We start from the raw sequence: 6,999 nt of genomic DNA on the forward strand, positions 1-6,999 counted from the left end.
TCTCAGCATTTTTAAAAAAAAACTTTGTGTGCCTTCCCATTTACAGTTTAAAATTTATGTATGTTTTTTTTTTTTTTTTTTTTTTTTTTTTTTTGGTTTTTTGAGACAGGGTTTCTCAGTAGCTCTGGAGCCTGTCCTGGAACTAGCTCTTGTAGACCAGGTTGGCCTCGAACTCACAGAGATCTGTCTGCCTTTGCCTCCTGAGTGCTTGATTAAAGGCGTGCGCCACCACCGCCTGGCTCATTTTACTTATTTTTATGTGTATGTTCTCCTGCATGTGTGTATATGAAGTGTGTGCCTGGTGCCCAGGGAGGACAAAAGAAGGCATCAGATCCCTTGGAACTGGAGTTATGAATGGAGATGGCTGTCAGCCATCATGTGTGTGTTGGAAACTGAGCCCAGGTCCTCTCCAAGAGCAGTAAGTGCTTTTAACGGCTGAGACACATCTACAGCCCTGTGTTTGCTGTCTCGTGGTGAATTATCTGTAGTGGTTGTTTTCACTTGGACTGATGTCATATTCCCCTTTTATGCCGTGTGCACCAAGAATATACAAACTTTGCTAAACAGATACATGTCCCATCCTTTAGGACTTCTGTGAATTTGCTTTGTAGACCAGGCAGGCCTGGAACTCAAAGAGATCCGCCTGCCTCTGCCTCCCGAGTATTGGCATTAAAGGCGTGTGCTACCACTGCCCAGCAAAGAAAATAATTTTTAAATTGACGCAGTGCTAGGGGCCAGGGCCACGGTTTAGTCCCTGCTACACAAGGCTGATGGAGTTTGATCCTGGAGCCCCTACAAAGGGGAAGTGAAGTTGTCCTCTGGTCTCTGCTTGTACTCTGTTCGTGTGTTCACCCAGACACACACCACAGGCGATGATAACACTAAAAGGGTTAAGCCAACAGATCTGGACAGCAGAAGCAGGAGGATCAAGAGTTTAAGGATAGCTGTGGCTACATCGTGAGTCTAAGTAAAGCCTGGGCTACCTGAGAGCCTGTTTCAAAACAACAAACAGAGGGGGCTAGAGAGAAGTCCCAGTGGTTAAGGGCACTTGCTGTTCCTCCAGGGAACTAAAGTTTAGTTCATAGCAGCCACACCACACAGCTCACAAATGCCTCTAACTACAACTCCAGGGGATCAGGCAACCCCACATACACACATGAACACAGACATATACACATACACAGTAATAAAACAGGAAATGTTGGTCCTACTGGTACAATGTCAGTCTTGGGTGTCCAAGATGAGAAGAACCAAAGTATAGGGCCTGCCTCATTTGAGAGCAAGTTCAAGACCAGCTCAAGACTGGTCATGGCAGCAAATGCCTTTAATCCCAGCACTCAGGAGGCTGAGGTAGGGGGATCTCTGAAGGGTTTGTTATTTGTTGTTTTTGAAATAGCCATGGCTGTCCAGGAGCTCACTATGTAGACCAGGCTGGCATTGAACTCAGAGATCTGCCTGCCTCTGCCTCCACGTTCTGGGATTAAAGGCACATTCCACCACACCAGTTGATCTCTGCGTTTAAGGCCAGGCTGTCTCAAATAAAATAATAATTTTTAAAAAACAGCAAAAATACCCAGCACATAGTGATGTGGGATTCCCCTCTGTATGCTGTGAGTATGTTTTATAATCATTGGTTAATAAAGAAGCTTCTTTGGCCTATGGCAGGGCAGAATAGAGCAAGGTGGGAAAACTAAACTGAATGCTGGGAGAAAGGCAGAGTGAGAGATATGTCATGTAGCTGCCAAAGGAGACAGATGGCTTGGAACCTTAACCAGTAAACCATGAACCTCATGGTAAAATACAAAATAATAGAAATGGGTTAATTTAAGATGTAAGAGTTAGTTAATAAGAAGCCCGAGTTAATAGGTCAAACAGTGTTTTAATTAATATAGTTTCTGTGTGATTATTTTGGATCTGGGCAGCTGGGAAACATAAGAGCAGCCTTCGCCTACACCCAGCCTAGTAAATTTATATAGACCATGTTTGGTGGGAATACTTAAAACTGAAGATAATAGACATAGTAAAAAGCCATCCTGCTTGGGTGTGATAGCACACGCCTTTAGTCCTAGCACTTGAAAGGCAGAGGCAGGTGGATCTCTAGGAGTTTGAGGCCAGCCTGGTCTACAAAGCAAATCCCAGGACAGCTGGAACAACATAGATATGGGGTAGGCAGTGTGCATTATAGGATTTTGCTCTGTAGCCTGGGCCTCCCAAATGCTGGATTCCATGGAGGATCACCAGGATCAGTAAGGTTTTTTTTGTTCTTAAATTATTTTTATTCTATATACATTGGTATTTTGCCTGCAAGTATGTATGCAGGAATTGGATCCCCTGGAACAGGGGTTACAGCTATGAGCTGTCATGTGGTTGCTGGGAATTGAACCCAGGTCCTCTGGAACCTGAGTTCTTTACCACTGAGCAATCTCTCAGCCCCATCAGTAAGTGTTTAATGGTTTTCTTGAACCACTTAATCATCTCTGACACCTACTTCCTGTTTGGTGGTGTAAATGCCCATGATTAATAGAACCAGTTTGAAGACATTTTCTTACCTGATGCTGAAAACACCCTAATAGTAGAAGTAGACTGTTATCAAAAAGAGTGGCTACCTCTGGCACGATGAGGCAGAATCACAGAATGGTACTGACAGTGATAACCTGAGAAATTTCTCTCCAAAAAACCCTCAGATTTATTTTTTGACTCAGATCCTGTCTTTTTATTTTATATCTTACAAAGGATATTTTATGTGGTTATTATAAAACATGTAACATGGACAATCAATTCTGTGTAAGATTTTTAAATAAATCAAGTTATAAAGGTTAGGGAGCCAAGGGTGCAGCTTGGTTGGATCCAATGCCTCTGGTTGGTCTCTTCAGGTACCTGCATACATGCACACATACCCACACACAGATACACGCATACATACAAATAATTTTTAAAAATCTTACTAAAGAACTTAGCGCCAGGTGGTGGTGATGCACGTCTTTAATCCCAGCAATTGGGAGGCAGAGGCAGACCAACCTCTGTGAGTTCAAAACCAGTCTGGGGGGGCTGGAGAGATGGCTCAGAGGTTAAGAGCATTGCCTGCTCTTCCAAACGTCCTGAGTTCAATTCCCAGCAACCACATGGTGGCTCACAACCATCTGTAATTGGGTCTGGTGCCCTCTTCTGGCCTGCAGGCATACACACAGACAGAATATTGTATACATAATAAATAAATAAATATTTTAAAGAAAAAAAAAACCAGTCTGGGATACTGAGTGAGTTCCAGGACAGGCTCCAAAGCTACAGAGAAACCTGTCTCAGATGGATAGACAGACAGACAGACAGACAGACAATTTAGTAGCAACAAAGAGGCACAAGGCTGAGTGTGGTGCCTCACTCCTAGTAAAGCAGGCAGATGCCAGGCATTCCAGGACAGCCTAGACTACATAGCCTTTGCTATACAGTGAGACCCTATCTCAAAACACAGACACAAAGGACAGAAAGATAAAAGGTTGTTTTTTGGTCTGGAGTTGAGGAATAGAAGACTACTTAGGACAGGTAAGGAGGTGTTTTCTTTAGGGGGAGCAGGATTTTGAGGTATAATCTGGCCTGGCCTCAAACTCAAGTGCTGGGGTTGTAAGAGTGTCCTACCGGCCAGCTGGTGTGCAGGCTGTATTCACAGCACTCAGGAGTCATGCCGTCGGGAGTTGGAGGTCGTCTTCTATTACACAGCCAGTTTGAGGTTAGCCTGTGCTGTATGGGACTCTGTCTCACAAACAACAAAAATCATGTGCTACCACATCCAGTTTGGAGGGACAGAGAATAAAAGGCTTTGACCCAGGCTGGCCTTCTCCTCACAGCAATCTTCCACCCGAGTGCTGAGGCTCCAGGTGTGTACCACCATGTCTTGTTCTGTGCACACATTCTGTTCTTCCTTTGTGAGGAACCCATTACAATTAAGGATAGCAAGGTGTGTGGGTAAGGGAAGCATAATTCAATAAAACAGAGAAGGAAGGAGCCACTGGTGGTCCAGAGATTTCTGGGCAGCACCAAGGAGGGCATGGGTATGTAATGACTGGAATGCTGGCTGATGTCCCTGCAAGTGCCTACAAATTGGTGCACCAATGTGGTTGACTAAAATCCACTTAAAACCTGAGAAAGCTTAAAAAGGAATCCTAGACACAAAAGAACAGAGTTAAGCATGGTTTGGTAGCAACATTTTCTTGGGTGGGCTCTGTTTGCTAGAAGCAAGCAGAGGCATGGCTACTTTAAGAGAGGTTTTCTTGATTCAGCAGTAGCAGAAAAAAAGCCATGGTTTTGAAATGCTGGCTTTCTGGGCCATGCTGCCAGCACGAACTCTATATTTCTGGCAGTCCTGCTAAAGAGCATTTGAGTGGGGTCTCTGAGCAGACTGCTACAACTTGCTTAATGGCAACATAGATTGGCTGTGTGCCTAAAAATGGGGCTATGAGCATGGCTCTCAGGCAGCAAACAGCTCCACAATGTGGGAGGGTCTTCTGTTTTAATAAAGAAACTGCCTTGGCCAGCCCTTAGGTGGGTGGAGTAGATAGAACAGGAAGAAGGAAGTGAGGTAGATGGCTCAGTCAGATGCCACGCCTCTCCTAAGTTAGTCAGACTGCCATGCCTCTCTTCAGAGAGAGAGATGCGATGAAGCCAGCCACCAGGTCAAACATGCTGGATCTTTCCCGGTAAGACACCACTTTGTGGTGTTACACAGATTATTCGATATGGTTTAGTCAAGATGTAAGAGGCTGAAAATAATGGGCCAGGCAGTATTTAAAAGAATACAGTTTGTGTGTTGTTATTTCGGGTTTTAAGCTAGCCGGTGGCCAGGAGCCGGGCAGGATGAAAAGCAGGCCTGCCCGCGCAGCTCATCACTACACCACCATGCTGGGCTGAGTGGGGCAAGCAGGCAGTACCGTATTTTCCCTAGTAATGCAGCCGCTTAAGTTCATAAGAAGGACTTAGCATTTTAAGAAGTGCTCCTGGACAGCAAAGAATTACAGATACACAATAGGACAGATTCAGACATAAAAGACCTCTAAATGGGTCACAGTGTTGCATAAATGTACGTAGGCTTGGGAGAGAGGAGAAAAAGAGTACAGAGAGTCAAAAAAAGAAGTAAATGTTGTTTTAAAAAAAGTCTTTAAAGAGACAGAGTACAGACAGTCATAGATTAAAGGAGTAAAGATAATAAAATAAATATTAAACTTATAGAAAAAGTAATAGAGTAAAAACAAGCCACACAAACATGGAAAACTCACAGAGAATCTAGATTATGTATATTATTGTATTTTCTTTGAATTTTTGACTGTGAGGGAGCTTAGTACAGAGAGACATTTCATTATATGGGCTGCTGAGCTAAACCAACATATTTATTTATTTTTCTTTTCTTTGTTTTTCGAGACAGGGTTTCTCTGCAGCTTTTTTAGAGCCTGTCCTGGAACTAGCTCTTGTAGACCAGGCTGGCCTCGAACTCACAGAGATCCGCCTGCCTCTGCCTCCTGAGTGCTGGGATTAAAGGCGTGTGCCACCACTGCCCGGCTCCAACATATTTATTTCAAAGGTATTTTGAATTCAAAATTTGAGTCTAAGGATATGTTGCTTTGGAAAAGAGGTTCTTCGTTTGTTTCCACAAAAGATGAGAACCTGTGGATTGCTTTCAGACTAATATGGTTTGATGGACCAAGACCCCCTGAAAAGCCTTGAACACCCCTCAAAAAAATTACTTCACCCAATAAACAGCAGGAAGCAGTTTGGAAAGAACTACACCCATATTCCCAAATATTGTTTATAAATGTTGGTTTACATTTAAGGAGGCATATGCTATAGAGATTTGCATTGATATGGATCTTGGTTTATTGATACAAATTTAAGGTCAATTTTGTTATATGTATATTTCTGCTCTTGATTAAGGTATTATGTTTGTGCAGCTCATTTTAAAAATGTAACGTATAATACAGGTTAATAGATAATCATCTATAACAGTCAAGCTTGTAGTTATGTTAGATTTTCTAGATGTACAGAGATGTATTTCAGATACATAGGTATTCTTCAAACCTTTCAAAGACTATAGAATATGACATTTAAAATATACTCCTGGCAACACCAGTTACTTCAAGAAGAAGATGGGCCGGGTGGTGGTGGTACATGCCTTTAATCCCAGCACTCGGGAGGCAGAGGCAGGAGAATCTCTGTGAGTTCGAGGCTAACCTGGTCTACAAGAGCTAGATCCAGGACAGGCTCCAAAAATATGGAGAAACCCTGTCTTGAAAAAAGAAAAAGAAAAGAAGAAGATGGGCATTGAAGTAGGTTCCTTATGGAGTTGGTTAGCCATTTGGGCAAAAAACTGCTCTTCCCTGGGCTGCTTAATGAACGGAACATGCAGGACCTGCAGAGAAATGACCACTGAACTTGCCTAAAGGTGAGATGATCCTTGGGGGTTCTGCTTCATGAAAGAGTCTACAAAACATTCTACAAGACACAGAAAAAAGTGACTGACAATATAGGTAGAACTGTCTTTGAAATTCCTGCTTCATGAAAAAGTCTGCTGGATACTATGGGCCTGTGGGCTGAAGATGGATGCCCTAACAGTACAGAAGAACTTTGGGTGACTGTTCAGGCAGCGAGATATCTCTCTCAATTCTAGACTTTTGGAACTTGCTTACAATGTACTTCCTGTTTACTTAGGTAATATTATATCCTTCTGGAGTCTTTGATGGAGTTAAAGAATTTATAGTTATAGTTTTCCTTAGTCATGATAAAAGATAAAGTAGATATAAATATTGTAACTGTAATTATTGCTTGATAACTGTTTTGTTAGAAGTAATTTTACTATGTTAAAGTTAAAACCATTTTTATTTAAACAGAAAAAGGGAAATGATGTGTGATTTCCCTCTGTATGCTGTGAATACCATTGGTTAATTTTGAGCCCACAGCAGAACAGAGCCCACAAAGAGCTAGGCAGGGAAAACTAAAGTGAATGCTGAGAAAGAA

Source organism: Arvicola amphibius, chromosome 1, assembly GCF_903992535.2.
Source record: "Arvicola amphibius chromosome 1, mArvAmp1.2, whole genome shotgun sequence".
Taxonomy (NCBI): Eukaryota; Metazoa; Chordata; class Mammalia; order Rodentia; family Cricetidae; genus Arvicola; species Arvicola amphibius.